At 36.9% G+C, this 18,393-nt stretch overlaps 1 protein-coding gene across 1 annotated transcript in view; it reads right to left on the bottom strand.

The window, feature by feature from the left end:
* LOC6506040 overlaps positions 1 to 4,968 on the bottom strand; it is a 239,957-nt gene extending 234,989 nt beyond the window's left edge. Inside the window, exon 1 of the mRNA XM_014904239.3 lies at positions 4,824 to 4,968. The gene's annotated coding sequence lies outside the window, so the exon portion shown is untranslated. The remainder of the gene's footprint in view (positions 1 to 4,823) is intronic.
* Positions 4,969 to 18,393: the final 13,425 nt, after the last annotated feature.

Below are 18,393 nucleotides of genomic sequence, written 5' to 3'. Positions count from 1 at the left end.
ACCATATCTTTGGAATATTCATCCAAAGTTGAAATCTTAGATTTTTATACCCTTGCAGAGGGTATTATAATTTTGGTCAAAAGTGTGCAACGCCGTGAAGGAGACATCTCCGACCCTATAACGGTAGGACCCTATAACGGTCCGTTTCTACGCAAACTAGTCTCTCAGTTTTAAAGCTATCGAGTTGAAACTTTGCACACATCCTTCTTTCCTTTGCAGGCAGTATATAAGTCGGAACGGCCGGGATCGGTCGACTATATCCTATAGCTGCCATCTAACTGATTGATCGGAAATGCCACAACTTTGGTGTTTTTTAAGTTAGAGGGTTGGGAGTTTCCACACATGTTATGTTTGACCAAAATATCTTATATACAAAATTTCATAAGGATCAGCCGACTATATCTTATAGCTGTCATAGAACAATCGGAATTGCCATAACTTTGGTGTTTTTTAAGTTAGAACGATGGGATTTGGCACAGATTCTATTTTGAAAAATATCTGATTTGTTGAATTTCATAAGGATCGGCCGACTATATCCTATAGCTGCCATATAACTGATTGATCGGAAATATAAGATGCGTGGCGCCACCTAGGGGACTGCGACTCAACTGCAAGGGTATATAAACTTTGGCTCCGCCCGAAGTTAGCTTTCCTTTCTTGTTTTTTAATAAAATTTGTCTCGTTTTATTCAGTATTAATGAGACAACATTGATATGTGGCATGAATTGTTAAAAAAAATCGAAGATCTATTTTTTTTCTAAAAGCTAAAACTTTAAACTATTGAAAAACACCAGCAATTTTGAAATCGGCTTAAAAAAACGCGTTCAGGAATTTTTAAGCGCAAAGAAGTTCCGAAACCCGGTTTTTTAACAATAAATCAAGATTTTTAGGGTGTTAAAAATATTTCATACATGGTTTTGTGTTATACACAATTCCATGTGTACAATTCCAATGTGATAAACAATTCCTACTATGTCACTTTAAAAGTTCGTTCACTTTGTTTTTATACCCTTGCAGAGGGTATTATAATTTTGGTCAAAAGTGTGCAACGCAGTCAAGGAGACATCTCCGACCCTAAAAAGTATATATATTCTTGATCAGGATCACCTCCTGAGTCGATATAAGCCTGTCCGTCTGTCCGTCTGACCGTCTGTCCGTCTGTCTGTTTCTACGCAAAGTCTGAGAGACTAGCTCAGTTTTAGAGCTATCGAGTTGAAACTTTGCACACATCCATCTTTTGTAGGCAGTATATAAGTCGGAACGGCCGGGATCGGTCGACTATATCCTATAGCTGCCATATAACTGATTGATCGGAAATGCCATAACTTTAGTGTTTTTTAAGGGTATATAAACTTCGGCTCCGCCCGAAGTTAACTTTCCTTTCTTGTTTTTTTGTAACACTGTGTAATTGGTGCAAATATAAATTTTGGATGAATTTTTGTCTTTAAAATATTCAAACAAGATTAAGGATGTCGCACGCGACACAGACAGAAGTTACTTTTTCAAAAACCATTTCAAACGATGATTTCAGCGAAACGTGATGGAAAATTTGTGAGCAATCAATTTCATTATATTATTTATTAATTGATCTTAGTAATTCTTTTTGATTCACTTAAATATATTTGCCAGTTTTTTCTAAATTCAATTTTAGTAAATGTCGCACGCCGCACTTTTTGTGTTGTTTTTGAACTTTTTAAATAATTAAAAGGGAATTAGATACTGTAAATTAATTAGACTTAGAGCTTAACAAAATAAATGTAGAAAATATAGTTTATAGCAAAAAAGGATTGTTTGACATAATGTCTCAATGAGGTTATCAGCTTTGGTTATCAGCCGATATTAAGATAGTGAATACCAATGCTTTTTAACTCTTTTTACGAAAGTTATTTACACACAAGAAAGGAATGCTAACTTAGGGCGGAGCCAAAGTTGATAGCCCTTGCATTTAGGTAGCAGCCTCTATTATTATATGTATTTCGGATCCTATATAGTTGGCCGATAATTATGAAAAATTCACTATCAAATTAACTTTTTATTAAAAATTCGGGAAACAGCCCCAAGAATCTTTAAAAATAGCAAGGCTGTGCCATTTCCGATCGTGCAGTTACATGGCAGCTAAAGAATTTTGTCGGCTGATTCCTATAAAATTCCAAGGCTGCTGTAGCCCTTTTCATCTGCAATGAAGATAAAGGACTCAAATGGAGCATGTCCCCCTATATTGTAAGCTGGATCTACACCGCCATAGTCAGACCCATACTATTGTACTGGTATGGTGGCCAGCCTTCAAAAAGAATAACGTCCTTAAAAAGCTGGAAAAAATTAGTACGAGTAATGCACGACACTCCACCACAAACGAAGCCCTCAATGCCATACTTAGCATACCTAACCCAGGACAAGCTGGAATAAAGGAGGCGAAGGTAGCGGTAGCAATCAGGCCAAGGGAAGCCCATCAATGGAGCCCTCCTAATACGGGCCACTTTACCATTTTACTAAATGACCCACTTATTCTCAACAGTGTTCCCAAACATCCTTCCAGACGCTCATTCAAAATAGAGAGGAATGGCTCCAAACTAAACAATAAAGTAGGAGGAGGAGTATTCTCCAAATAACCAGGCATCAGAGCTTTTTTTAGACTACCCAATCAGGGCAGCATCTTTTACTCCGAGATGATAGCTATAAAGGAAGCATTGAAATACCTAAAAAAAAAGTGTGTTCAAAAAGTATGGTGACTTTGTATTTTCAAGAAAAACTATTAAATTATTTATCAATACTTATATTGTCCCCTTCAAGGTAATCCCTCTCAGATACAATACACTTATGCCAACGGTTTTTCCAATCCTCAAAGCACTTTTCGGTATAGCCTTGAGCTCTTCCAGCGATGCAGTCTTTATCTCTTCATCGTTGAAAATCTCCGTTCTTTCAAATCTTTCATAGGTCTTTTTACACCTTTGCAGAGGGTATTATAATTTTGGTCAAAAGTGTGCAACGCAGTGAAGGAGACATCTCCGACCCTATAAAGTATATATATTCTTGATCAGGATCACCTCCTGAGTCGATATGAGCATGTCCGTCTGTCCGTCTGTCTGTCTGTTTCTACGCAAACTAGTCTCTCAGTTTTAAAGCTATCGAGTTGAAACTTTGCACACATCCTTCTTTCCTTTGCAGGCAGTATATAAGTCGGAACGGCCGGGATCGGTCGACTATATCCTATAGCTGCCATCTAACTGATTGATCGGAAATGCCATAACTTTGGTGTTTTTTAAGTTAGAGGGTTGGGACTTTCCACACATGTTATGTTTAAATATCTTATGTACAAAATTTCATAAGGATCGGCCGATTATATCCTATAGGTGTCATAGAACGATCGAAATTGGCATAACTCTGGTGTTTTTTAAGTTAGAAAGATGGGATTTGGTACAGATTCTATTATGTGAAAAACAATCTGATCTGCCAATTTTCATAAGGATCGGCCGACTATATACGATCCGCTATATATCTAATAATATAAGATGCGTGGCGCCACCTAGCGGACTGCGACTGAACTGCAAGGGTATATCAACTTCGGCTCCGCCCGAAGTTAGCTTTCCTTTCTTGTTTTTTGAATATGACAGTTATTTTTATATTTTATAAAATTTATAAAATATATTTATAAAATTGTATATTTAATAATTTTGTTAATGTAAAAAGATGACTAAGATTGCTTCATATTTTGTTAAGTCATATTATTGGCAGTCTTGGCCTTCCCGGATGCCTATTTTGTACATAGAGCCGAAGAATTAAAAATTGTCTCCTTCATATCTGAACAAATAAACGGCAATCATAAGGAATTGTTTTAGTTACATCATTATTGCCAGAAGTTATTAAGTTTGGGAGAAATTTGGGTGAACGTAAAAAAAGTTGTTTTCATTAAATTGGAGCTTGTGGGAAATTTGGAAATTTTACACATACGCTTCTTATTTTTGCACGCAGTATATACAAAATTACATATAAGGATCAGAAACATATAAGGATCTTATGAGGATCGGCCCACTTTATCCGATTTAATCTAATAATATAAGATTAATAATATAAGAATAATAATCTGCTAACTGCAAAGGTATATAAAAGTTATATACCTTTAATATATAATGAATATAATATGAAGTTAGCTTTCCTTAGCTGCCATGTAACTGAACGATGGAAAACAACAATTTTAAAGATGCTTGGGATTGTTTCCAATATTTTTATTCGAAAATTGATTTGATGGATTTGATGAACAATACCAAAACAGCACTTCTAAGGTGACTCCTGGTGGCAAAAACGTAACTAACTTTTACATAATACTTGACAATATGTGTGATTATCAAGTGGTGGATACTTCCTAAATAACAAGCGGATAAACAACATAAGAAAGATTTAATCAATAAATAAGAAGTTAGAAAAAAGTTAATATTGGAGTAATATAAAATCTTATAGTCTCTGAAATCGTTGGTTGTATCAGCTTGACTAATGAATTCTTCCAGTATTCGGGTACAATTATTATAATTAAAATAAATAATAACATAATATATTTTATTGGGTCTAATCACCATAATTTAATTAAAAATAATAATAACATATATATTGTTCGTCTTTTCACCTGTGAAATATTTATAGTTAAGAAAGCTTTTCTCCGAATGCATGCATTTATTAGTCACATGGACACACACTGTTTAAAAGAACCAACAATAAAGAAAATAATTGCAGCTCTGAGGATATATATAACATAAATAAACATAAAAAATTATGTAGTAGGTAAAATAATGAAAAAAAAGACATGAATAACCTTTTTGAGTTTGGTTTACCTGATGTTTTTTCTTCAATACAAATAAACTTTTAATTTACTGAAAAAAAACGTTCTGGATTTGAGGAGGAAAGAATATAAACTGATTTCAAACTTTAAAATATTATCAGTTTTGTCTAATTGTGTATCCATGAAATATAAAAGTTGAGTTAAAATTAAAAAATGTAGGGAGCTTTTCAAAAGTGTTCCAAAGCTTTTAAACATAAATATAAAGCACTGATTTCTAAAGCACTTATTTATAAACTACTTTGTTTAATGTAACCCCAAGAATCTACGATGTATGTATTACCATGAAATTCATCTAAAACCTATTTTAATTTATATAATGTTATTAAATACATCTAGTGAAACTCAAGATATAATCAATCACTAAATTGGGGCTGGTGGCAACATTTTAGTCCCCAGATAGAATATTTTATATTCTACCCCTAAGACGCGTCTTAGGTACCTCGACCGAGACGATCCGACATTTCGTTCAGAATTTATTCAAGAAATTCAGTTTGTCCCCGTTTGAACTATTTTATTCTTGGCAATCCTGGATAAAATTGGAGAAGTTTTTTACTAAAATATGAGCCACTATTTTTCTAAAACTTTTTGAAATACCTTAAGCTTACGTAAGAGAATTAAAACAAGAAAGGAAAGCTAACTTCGGGCGGGGCCGAAGTTTATATACCCTTGCAGTTCAGTCGCAGACCGCTAGGTGGCGCCACGCATCTTAAATTATTAGATATGTAGCGGATCGTATATAGCCGGCCGATCCTTATGAAATTTGGCATATTGAATTATTTTTCCCAAAATAGAATCTGTACCAAATCCCATCTTTCTAACTTAAAAATCACCAAAGTTATGCCAATTCCGATCGATCTATGACAGCTATAGGATATAGTCGGCCGATCCTTATGAAATTTGGTAGACAAGATATTTTGGCCAAATATAACATTGGCCAAAACTTTGAATTTTTTTTAAGTTAGAGGTTTGGTACTTTCCCTACATGTTATATTTGGTCAAAATATCTTATATAAAAAATTCATAAGGATCGGACAATTATATACGATTCGATATATATAATAATAATATAAGCTGTTGCTTAACAGAAAGTTTATATCAACTTCGGCTCCGTCCGAAGTTAGCTTTCCTTTCTTGTTTTTTTTTGATAATTTATTGTATAGGGAAACTCTTATAAGGATCGGCCACTCATCTGTTTATTATACCCTTGCAGAGGGTATTATTATTTTGGTCCAAAGTGTGCAACGCAGTGAAGGAGACATCTCCGACCCTATAAAGTATATATATTCTTGATCAGGATCACCTCCTGAGTCGATATGAGCATGCCCGTCTGTCCGTTTCTACGCAAACTAGTCTCTCAGTTTTAAAGCTATCGAGTTGAAACTTTGCACATACCCTTCTTTCTTTTGCAGGCAGTACATAAGTCGGAACGGCCGGGATCGGTCGACTATATCCTATAGCTGCCATATAACTGATTGATCGGAAATGCCATAGCTTCGTTGTTTTTCAAGTTAGAAGGATGGGAGTTTCAGTGGATTCCTCTTTGGGCAAAATAATTCGATATGCCAAATTTCAAAAGGATCGGCCAACTATGTACGATCCGCTATGTATCTAATAATATAAGATGCGTGGCGCCACGTAGCGGACTGCGACTCAACTGCAAGGGTATATAAGCTTCGGCTCCGCCCGAAGTTAGCTTTCCTTTCTTGTTTTTTAAACAATTTGGTTTCCCACAACACGTGAATGATTTTTTTTCTTGTTTTTCTTGCACGTGCCGAACAAGAATATTTTTTATATGCAATTTTGTACACCTATATAGCATATTGTCACTAAAATTGATATCAGAAATTTTGGGTTTCGCATGCAGGTTCGTCACCGGTACTTTACCTGGCGATTCACACAGTTAGCAATACTTTAATTGTAAGGATAAACACCAAAACTCTTTTTTTTTAACTTCATATTTTAACTCCAGATTTTGACATTTAAGAAGGTGGAATAATTAAAAACTTCAGTGGTTTTGAAGTTATACGTATTTTTAATTTAAAAAGGTTTTGGAATTTGGTTAGTTTAAAAATTTAAATTAAAAATTTTCCCAAAAATGTATTTAAAATCCAAAATTGTTTCGTAGTTGTGGGAAACCAAATTGTCTCAAACAGATGAGAGGCCTATCCTTATGAGACTTTTACTATATAATACAAGAAAGGAAAGCTAACTTCGGGCGGAGCCGAAGTTGATATACCCTTGCAGTTATGCCAATTCCGATCGTTCAGTTATATGGCAGCTATAGGATATAGTCGGCCGATCCTTACGAAATTTGGCAAATCAGATTATTTTGTCTATAATTGAATCTGTACCAAGTCCTATCTTTCCAACTTAAAAAAACACCAAAGTTATGCCAATACTCTCTAACTTAAAAAACACCAAAGTTATGGCATTTCCGATCAATCAGTTATATGGCAGGTATAGGATATAATCGGCCGATTCTTATGGAACATAGGATTAGATTGCCCAAAACGGAAACCATAGATAGTGTCATCATTCTAGCTTCAAAAATAACAAAGTTAAGCCAATTATTATGGTTGAATGTAAGACTTTATTTTGGGTGTGCGATATAAAATAATAAATATTAGAAAAGTATTGGCGGAATTGGTTTGCCTAGTTATTTTTTTGCCTTTAATCTATGATTTGGCCCAAAAACGGTGGTGGCTGTAATTTAAGTAAAGCAGTGTTTTATTTATATATATTTATATATTTTCAGTGGGGGCATATGCATATAAACCTTTTTACTTCTCATTAAGACATGAGACACTGAAACACAAAGCAGAATTACATCAAAATTTTTCACTAAGTGGCAAAGATCGAGGTGCCCGAGTGGAGAGCGTCGTGGTTCCTAACACGGAGGGCCTGGGTTCGAATTCTAATTGAGTCAATGTTATACTTCTTAAGCCCTTTTTTTATTTGGATTTTATTTTTAAATAAATAAACTAAAAGCTGATAAGATAAACTAGATATAAAAGGTATGCAGACTCAAAAAAGCAAAGTTAACTTATACATGTGTATATTGGTATAATTGGTGTATTGGTATAAATGCAAGCTTCACAGGAGGCTGCACAAAATGGGTAGCAGCACTTACAGTACTATATCTTGAGTTAACGGATTTTGCCAGATATGAGTGATATATCAAAAGTTGCGTCATCTCAAAAGCTATCGAGGTGCAATATAAAAAGGATCAATCGAGCAAATTTTGAAAAATAATTTTTTTTCTTAAAAAATAAGTTTATTTTCAGTGTATTTTTGTATACTATATAGACGTTTGGTCCCAAAGAAAGTGAAATAGATATTTAAAAAACCCTTTCAACGGTGTAAGTCTCTTTTTAATATCTTTCTTAATTATAAAGTTATGATTTTTTTTCATTAACAAAGTTTTTTTAATTTTTTGACGTAAGCTTAAGGTATTTCAAAAAGTTGTAGAACAATAGTTGCTCATATGATAGTAACAAACATTTTCCAATTTTTTCAGGATTTTTAAGACAAAAATAGTGCAAGCAGACAAACCGACAACTGGCTTCATTTTGAAGAAGAAGAAAAAATCGAATTTTTCGAACTTCTGAATGAAATGTCGGATCGGGTCGATCGGGTACCAATCGACGCGTATTTAGCTCTAGCATGCGAATATATATATTCTGAATGCGAATTAAAATATTCTATCTGCGGACTAATATGTGCCCCACTTTAGTGATTAAACATTTTTTTACTTTCACCCTAATTTCTCCCAAACCAAATAACTTTTGGAATATGTTTCGACAAAAATTATCTAATTGAAACAATACCTTTCGATTGGTATAAAATTCATTTGGATCGGTTGCCTACAGAAAATTTTTAATTCTTCGGCTATATATAGAGTTTCCGTCCACAGTGATGTTCGACACGTGCAAGAAAAACAAACAAAAAACAGGCACGTGCCGAATAAGAAAAAATTTCGTCACATAAATTGATATCAGATATTTTGGGCTTCGTATGCAGGTTCGTCACCGGTATTTTACCTCGTCAAGAGGTTTTTTTATATGATAATATATATCGGATAGTAAATAGTTGGCCGATCCTTATGAGAATTTCACCATCAAATCAATTTTTTAATAAAAATTTTCAAAACAGCCCCAAGTACCTTTAAAAATAGCAAGTTTGTGCCATTTTCGATCGTTCATTGTCGTCCAATCCGAACATTTATAATGTAGTTTTAATGTTTTAATGGGAAGATATCTGCTTGTAAATCTTAAGGTCGTGTGTTCGATTTCCAGTAGAGAAAGCTGTATTATGAGAATATCCATAAGTACCATAATTACCAAGCCATATTAGTTTTCACTAAATTGAAGATAGTGGGAACATTGGAGTCACCAAACTAAATATTTACTTCTCGCTATTAATCAAATTTTCTAATCCATAATTCTAACACTTTACGCGTCGATTTGGGCCTCAACTATCCCAATCAGACATTCCGTTCAGAATTTATTCACGAAAGGCGTGTTTTTATACCTTATTTATTTATTTTAATTTATTTATTTAACAAAGTACTGCTAACTTCAAATAGATTAAAAGAACTATATAAATAGAAATTAAATATTGTATATTTAATTATATCTAGGGATAATTCTGATGATAGAAGATAGAAGAGATGACAAAAGTTTTTACATGGAATACGAAACGGATCACTTTCAGCGTAATTAGATTTGTGGATTGGTAGCCGCATGAGTTAAAAGGACCTGTTTATCGTGTTTGAAACCATTAAGTGCAGTTGATCCAAAATGTTTTGTTATGTTTTTGAAGTGAAACTTCTTATACGACGCCGGAAAATGTTGCGTTAAACGTTTAACGCTCCAGTGGAGGGGGAATAGCGTTGAACGCTTAACGCAACTCGGAAGGAGAAGAGGAAAAGAGAAAGATAGAGTGCGAGAGAGAGAGAGAGCGAATGAGAGTAAGGTATCCCCAGGCGCATGCGCTGCTATGGCGATACACGTAGCGCGTAACAGCTGCCTAGACTAATATTAGTGCAACCGGTACTCCTTGCGGGAGATTTTAATATCAATTTCTCATTGCCAGAAGCTGAACCATTGCTGGCATTCCTCAGAGAGAAATTTTCATTAGAAATGATCAATGGAAGAAATGATCCGACGACAAAAGGAGGTACGACTATTGATGCGGTATTTGCGAGAAATATAGATAAAATAGATGTAAGACATTTCATATCGTATTTTAGTTATCATAATCCAATTGTAAATATTATAGATATGAATCCGTCAGAACCCAGAGATGATCTTTGATTTGGACTTTGCTTTATAATAAATTTATAAAATGTGAATTGAAGAAAGTGTTGGTCACTCCACCTTATTGAAGTGAAACTTCTTATACGACGCCGGAAAATTTTGCGTTAAACGTTTAACGCTCCAGTGGAGGGGGAATAGCGTTGAACGCTTAACGCAACTCGGAAGGAGAAGAGGAAAAGAGAAAGATAGAGTGCGAGAGAGAGAGAGAGTGAATGAGAGTAAGGTTGTCAACTGCAGGTTCGCAAGCTCTCGCAGAGATTATCGGAGAGCCAGTAGAGTATAGCGAACAATAATATCAATTTCTCATTGCCAGAAGCTGAACCATTGCTGGCATTCCTCAGAGAGAAATTTTCATTAGAAATGATCAATGGAAGAAATGATCCGACGACAAAAGGAGGTACGACTATTGATGCGGTATTTGCGAGAAATATAGATAAAATAGATGAAGACATTTCATATCGTATTTTAGTTATCATAATCCAATTGTAAATATTATAGATATGAATCCGTCAGAACCCAGAGATGATCATTGATTTGGACTTTGCTTTATAATAAATTTATAAAATGTGAATTGAAGAAAGTGTTGGTCACTCCACCTTATTTTTATCCTTTCCCTCCCGCTATTTTTCTTTTATACGGAATAATATGCATTTTTTGGAATATCGCTAAGAAGTTTCACTTCTTTCGCGCGTAGGGACTCCACGCACACAATTTTTTTTTCGGAATCTGAAGCTATGAAAGTTGGCGAAATTGATGTGGGAGTAAGTCCATACAGATTCTGAAAAAAAAAAATAAAAAGGAATTTTGATCTTTTGGACTATTTTTGGACCAAACGAGTCGACAGACAGTAAAAAACTCTTTGCTTTATTAAGTTAGTTCACCATATGTTGATTCCCATCTGGTTGGTAATCCAATTGAGGTAATTTATATTTTTTAATTTCAAATAAATTTCGGTAACCATTTTAAGGCTTCCGAGCGTATTTTTTAAGGTTGCGACAGGTTAATAAATACTCTCTTATATTTACATTTTTTGTAATGTAGTGCACAAAGCTGCTGCACAACGGCGTATTTGGATTTCTCCCATATGACTTTGTTCGGTTTCTTCGAAAAGGTCGATTTGATTCAAGTATTTAACATTATCTTCGTAATATGCTTCATGCTTCGTAATATCCTTTGAGTTCCGCCACTCCCAGAATTCGTCATTTAATTTTATTTGACTTGATAAATTGAGCACTGACGCTGAATATGTTACGATCAAGCCGCGTTGCGCTATTTATTTTTAAGGATAGCAGTCGATTATTACAGTCTTTTCTTTATTTCAAGACTAATAATTGCTGATACGTGTTTTAATACCGACTTGCACTTGTTTCCATTCAACGTAAAGTTTTTTCCATTTTTGTCCTTAAGACATTGACATATGGGATCAATTATATTGCGTATATTATTTCGAGCACATTTAGCGGAACGTAGTCTTCAGTGACGAGACCAATGTAAGACCTAATTAACTTTTAATTGTTTATAAGCTCTTTGCTGTTTAAGGTTTTTCTTTTTCTGCAGCAACCAAAATCATTTTTCTTTAAATTGAAAACCGATTCTTATTCAATACTCGTGATCATGTTTTGCATTTAACGTGGTAGTTAGCCATCTCTTCAAAATATTTAAAAATACAACGTTTTATTTGTTAGTGACATGTTTACGCTATGAATAAATTGTTTAAAGTGGCAAATGTCGAAGGTGCAAAGGGCAAAAACGCATTTTTGAAGGTCCCTGATAGAATACCAGATTAAAGAAAACTTTAAACAGAACAACAAACACATAGGAACAGTAGCATATGGGAAACTTCATTTGCTCTGCTGTCATCTTGCGCCCAAATTTTTACTACTGCTACGGCGAGCACCGTATTTAATTTTTGGTTATTGCTATAGTTTTTGCTCCGAGAAAACTTGAAATAAAGCACATAATTTTCCATCAACGTGCTACAGCTTTGCTGACTATTATAAAACTGAGAGCAATAGCGTAGAAATATTTTTATAAATCTGACCTTTTGGGTCAACTGCACTTAATGGTTTCAAACAGGATAAACAGGTCCTTTTAACTCTACTAATCCACAAATCCAATTACGCTGAAAGTGATCCGTTTCCTATTCTATGTAAAAACTTTTGTCATCTCTTCTATCTTCTATCATCAGAATTATCCCTAGATATTATTAAATATACAATATTTAATTTCTATTTATATAGTTCTCTTAATCTATTTGAAGTTAGCAGTACTTTGTTAAATAAATAAATTAAAATAAATAAATAAGGTATAACAAAGCGCCATTTCGTGAATAAATTCTGAACGGAATGTCTGATTGAAATGTCTGAAGAAAGGAAAGCTAACTTTGAGCGGAGCCGAAAGTGACATACTATATATATATTCTTGATCAGGATCACCTCCTGAGTCGATATGAGCAAGTCCGTCAGTGTGTCTGCCGCACTTTTAAAGCTATCGACTTCAAACTTTGCACAATTCCTTCTTTTATTTGCATGCCGGAAGTATATATACATATAGTATATAAGTCGGAACGGGATCGGTCGACTTATCCTATAGCTGTCATATAAATGATTTAACGGAAATACTTGGCTATGATTTTTATGTTAGAAGGTTGGGACTTTCCACACATCTTGGCCAAGACATCTTACTTAAAAAGTTTCATAACGATATATATTTTACATATATATATATATTGTCGGCCAATATCCTATTGCTGCCATATAACTGAATGATCGGAATTGACATAACTTTGTTGTTTTTTATATATATTTTTCAATATTATTTCTTTACCTGTCCAAAAAATGACCAATACTAAAAACTTAAATATTTCAATAACTAAAACTTTTTTTAAAAAGCTGAAAGATGACCATTTTTGAGCAAACGATTTTATTTCGATGTTGAAAAAAAAATTCAAAGATCGATTTTGAAATTTTTGAAAATTTTTTAACAATGCATTGTTTAATTTTCAATAATTTTAAAATGGTTGGCATTTGAAAATATAGATGGGCATTGAAGGTAATAGGTAATAAGTATAACTGGTAAAGGCCTACAAGAAAACTTGGACGCGATGATACAATATTACATATTAATATACTACAACTCTATTTAGCACAATTTAAAAAATACAATTGCATGAAATGAAATAGTTCATTTATTGAGTTACATTATTTTTAAATACAGATATTTAAATTTTTTTCCAGGCCAGCTTTAATTTACTATCTTGGACTTTTTATTAAAAAGAATGCTTAACATTATTTCCAGCTACCGAAAACTATATCTAACTTAAAATCGTTGACTCCAACAGGCACAGAGAAATTATTTATTTTACGGTTCAAAAATGCGGTAAGATTGCATTGAAGCTTAAACTAAATTTGCAGCACAAATATTTGTTTCATAATTTGTTTTCAAAACTATAAAACTATTCAGTGATGTGAACTCCAAGGAGATTTTGGATCCGTTTTTGGATGCCAGGTCAAAGAAAACTTGTAAAATAAATTTTATAAAAATGTCTAAGTTTTTGTATCAGGCAGTATATTTTATATTAGTCATGTCTTTGCTTACGGAATCGAATTTTCTCGCGTTAAGGCGTACCTGTATAGATGCTTTCAGATAACGGAACGAATTTTCATGGCAGCAGAGTATTGGCAAAAGAGATCCAGCGCATTTCAACTTCCGAAGTAGTGTAGTGCCAACTTCCATTTGCATATATTTCACCAAGTTCAGCTACCATTGCCGCATGGTGCGTATGACGCCTCATTGTTGCGCTGCATGGCAGCAAGTAGAATGGATAACAACGGCATCTCCGACGACGAAGTGGCGGAAGTCACAATGGTGAAGGGGGACTTCAAAGATGTCCTTGCGTATCCTGCAAATAAGCCTCCACAATCGTAAGGTAGCCTCGGCTGCACTCTTTTTTTTTTTTTTTGCGCGGTTCCCACTGCATACGTACAGCCCACCTCCCGTCCAACCGACCGAGGGACGCTACCGCGAGACGTAGTTAAGCGAAAAGTAGGAGAAAGATATCACGAGGAAGAGTGTTGCACAGATAAGGCGGTTAATATAAGCGATTTAAGATTGTTAGTAGAGCAAAGTGACAAGATGTGGTAGAGACCATTGTAGTCCGAACATAATACCCTGAACGGGTCGTGTTGGGCATATGTCGAACTACAATGGCTGAGGAGTAGAGGACGAAAGTTTCTAGTCCTTCTACTAGGAACGTTAAAATTTAAGCGTGTTAGTAAATGCTGGCTGTCTATATTTCCATAAATAAGATTATATAGAAACATGACACCCAGCATAGTTCTACGGTTTGTTAATGATGGTAAGTTGATTAGTAAAAGTCTTCTACGATTAGAGGGGAGGGGAAGATTTGCATCTCAATTAAGTCCCCTAAGGGTGAAAGTGAAGAAGTTTTTACTTCAATGTAGTACAGATTCAATGTGATCTTGGTGTATTCCATACTGAGGACTCCTGACACACGATCCATACTCAAGAATCGGACGGACCAGTGATGTATATAACGTTTTAGTTATGTACGGGTCATTAAATTCTTTTGACCATCTTTTAATAGAACCAAGCACACCCATAGCTTTATTAACCATGGTAGATATATGGTCGGTAAATTTAAGTCTCAAATCTAATAGGACACCTAGATCGTTAACCTGAGTTAATCTTTCTTAGGCGTTCGCTCTATGGACATAAGTTTACATTTCGATGCATTAAGCTTTAGGTTATTAGTTAAACACCAATTTTGAAGTTTATCCAAATCGGATTGAAGTCTAGACTGGGCTCTAGTGAATTTATACTGAAGGCATAGCTTAACGTCATCAGCGTACATAAGTACAAGTGAATTAGTTAAGGCAAGGGGCAAGTCGTTAATAAACAGTGTAAAAAGTAGGGGCCCTAGATGGCTTCCTTGGGGCACCCCAGATGTGGCGCGGACTAAACGCGGACTAAACATCTTTAAAGAAAACACGTTGGGTTCTCCCAGATAAGTAGCTCGAAATCCAGATAAGAAGATCAGTTGGGAATCCCAAAAGACTGAGTTAACCTATAAGAAGCGAATGGTTAACAAAGTCAAATGCTTTACTGAAGTCAGTGTAAATGACGTCTGTTTGTAAGCCATCCGTGATAAAAAATGTTAGCTCCAATAAGTTGGTAGTAGTGGAGCGGCGCTTCATGAAGCCATGCTGGCACGGAGTTATTATTGAACTATATAGGTGTAGCAAATGTAGAGTGATAAATTTTTCAAAAAGCTTTGGAATTGCTGACAATTTAGAGATACCTCTATAATTTGCAGCGTCGGTTTTTCCCCCCTTTTTATGCAGCGGAATAATGAAGGATTCCTTCCACATAAGGGGAAAGATCGAAGTTTCCAGCGATAGATTAAAGAGTTTAACGAGCGGTTTTCACAGAGCCTCGGCGCAGTTCTTCAGAACACAGCCTGGTACTCCATCAGGGCCTGGCGAATACACGGGCTTGACCTTAAGAAGATCCGATAACACACCACTTTGATCGAAAGATGGGCGAAATATAAGGTTGGCTGATTGGATATTATAAGTGTAAGGCTGAGCTGAACTGCTGCTAAGTGAATACGTAGTTTGAAAAAACTGTGCAAAGAGATCGGCCATTGGCTGATCAGTCCTGCAGCGGCAAATATAACTCCTATAACATTCTGCGTTATGCACGGTGAAATTGGACCGAGCTACTAAGTATCTTGAATAACTAACTGTACAGCCAGATAATCTATGTTTATTTAAAAGTCTACTCATAGGTTAGGTTAGGTTTGGTTAAGGCGGTGATGCTAGGGGGACATAGAAGACCCCCCCGCTTCCACTTGAGCCGCTAGGGCAAGGGTTTCACCGAAGTGAAGTTACTTCCCCGATCTCTGAGAGATCGTTGAGGTCCGAGAGTTCTGCGGACCCGAAGTGCTCGAGTTTGCTGCGACCGATGGCCGGGCAGTGGCATAGGAGGTGCGCGACCGATTCCACCTCCTCTTCATCCCTGCAGCTCCTGCAATAATCTTTGTGGGAGACTGCAAGCCTGGCCGAGTGTTTGCCTATCAGCCAGTGCCCAGTAATTGCCCCAATCGCTGGGCTGCAGTCTTGTCTGGTGAGAGCAATAAGTCTCGCCGATCTTTTCTGAGAGCGTGTCGGCCAGATCAGACGTGAAGTTCTACAGGTCTAGAGATAACTCCATTTCATATTGGCTGCCAGGTCAAAAAACTCCCTGCTTTTTAGCCTGCAAGTAGCCAAGGAAATGCCTACAAGTTCTTTCTCCGGTTGGAGAGGGTTGGTAGTCCCTGCCCTAGCTAGTTCATCTGAAGCGCAGTTTTCCTCGTGATCCCTGTGACCGGGAACCCAAATGAGGTAGATGTCATGCTGTTCAGCCATCTCGTTGAGAGATCTGCGACAATCATTGACTGTCCTGGAGTTGGACGAGAATCCGTCAAGTGCCTTGAGCGCTGCCTGACTATCTGAGAAGATGCATATTGTACCCGGATTGCCCCTTAGTGCTGGGGATTCCAGTGCTTCCCTAATGGCTACTACTTCAGCATGGAAAACACTGCAGTGGTCAGGGAGTCTGAAGGACTCCTTTAGGCTCAAATGCTCACAAAAGTAACCGCCTCCCACCTGGCCGTTAAGTTTTGATCCATCTGTGTAGATATGAATGGAGCCCTCCGGTCCCGGTGTCCGGGCATCCCATTCCTCCCTCGAGGGGATGATGATTTTGTTATTAGTGGTGGGTTGGTCGACGGGCAAGCAGTAGTCCGTACCCCCCTCAGGCATGAAGTGATGCAGGTCCAGTCTGGTGTTACCAAAACTATTCTTACTCCATAGATTCGCCTCTCGCAGTCTTATTGCCGCCAGTGTGGCTATCTTTACCCCCATCAGTTCTATCGGTAGTAGGTCAAGGATGATATCTAGGGCGTCGCTAGGCGTAGTGCGTAGACTGCCGGTTATACAGACTTCCGCCATGCGCTGCGTCTTCCTAAACCTTTCCCTGCATAAGGAGTTGTCCAGGGAAGGCCACCAGACCACTACTCCATAGAATAAGATTGGTCTGATGATCGCTGTGTATAACCATCTGACTATCTTGGGGGACATTCCCCATTTCAGGCCTACCGCCTTGCGGCAGGTATAGAGTGCTATTGCCGCTTTCTTAGTCCTATCTGGGGTGTTCAGCTTCCAGTCCAGTTTCCTGTCTATAGTGATGCCTAGGTACTTCGCACTATCACTAAGAACTAGTGATTTCCCTAGAAGTTTCGGAAGCCTTAGATTTGGTATTTTGTACTTCCTGGTGAACAGCACGAGCTCTGTCTTGGACGGATTGACTCCCAGCCCGTTCCTTTGCGCCCAGGCCGACAGAACTTCGAGCTTTCATGTCATTAGGTCGCATAGTGTTTGTGGGAATTTCCCTACGAAGGCAATAGCAAAATCATCCGCGTACGCAATGATCTTACAGCCGCTATCCTCTAAGGATCGCAGAAGGCTGTTAACCGCCACGTTCCAGAGTAGTGGTGAGAGTACACCTTGCATGGGGCCTCTCTTGACGTATCTTCGAATAGTCGAACCTCCAAGAGTAGCCTCGACACTCCTGTTGACCAGGATCTGTCGTATGTTTCTCGTAATCGGCCCCTTTTGTAAGCATGCTGAGAGCATGAGATGTCACTTGGGTTAATGGTTAGTTGGAGATGGAGACTCAAGAGTCTTTCCATAGTCTTAAGGAGGAAGGATGAAAGACTTATAGGTCTGAAGTCTTTAGGGGTGCAGTGGGATGGTTTGCCCGCCTTGGGTATGAATACAACCTTCGTGCACAGCCACGCCTTTGGTACCATACCAGTAGTGAAGACTGTACTGAAGATTTTCTTGATCCATTTCCTTAGGTTAAAACCGGCCCTTGATAACTGAGCCGGTATAATACCGTCTGGGCCCTGAGATTTGAAGGGTTTATAGCTTTCTATTGCCCACTTAAGATTTCTGTCAGTAAGTAAGTAGTTGAGTAAGCCCTGATTGCCCTGGCTACGCATCCCCTGGGTTGTTTCTTCCGATGAGCAACCCGGGAAGTGTGCGTTGACAAGGGTCTCCATGGATTCCTGACTTGAGGTAGTCCACCGCCCATCCGTGTTCTTAATATTACCTACGATGGGGGCTGTAGTGGAGAGAATCTTTCTTAGGCGGGCGGCCTCTGATGTCTTCTAGATGTTGG

Source organism: Drosophila ananassae (assembly GCF_017639315.1).
Source record: "Drosophila ananassae strain 14024-0371.13 chromosome 4 unlocalized genomic scaffold, ASM1763931v2 tig00000061, whole genome shotgun sequence".
NCBI classification, from domain to species: domain Eukaryota; kingdom Metazoa; phylum Arthropoda; class Insecta; order Diptera; family Drosophilidae; genus Drosophila; species Drosophila ananassae.
The sequence above is the reverse complement of the archived record's forward strand: the minus strand, read 5'-3'. Positions and strand labels throughout refer to the sequence as shown.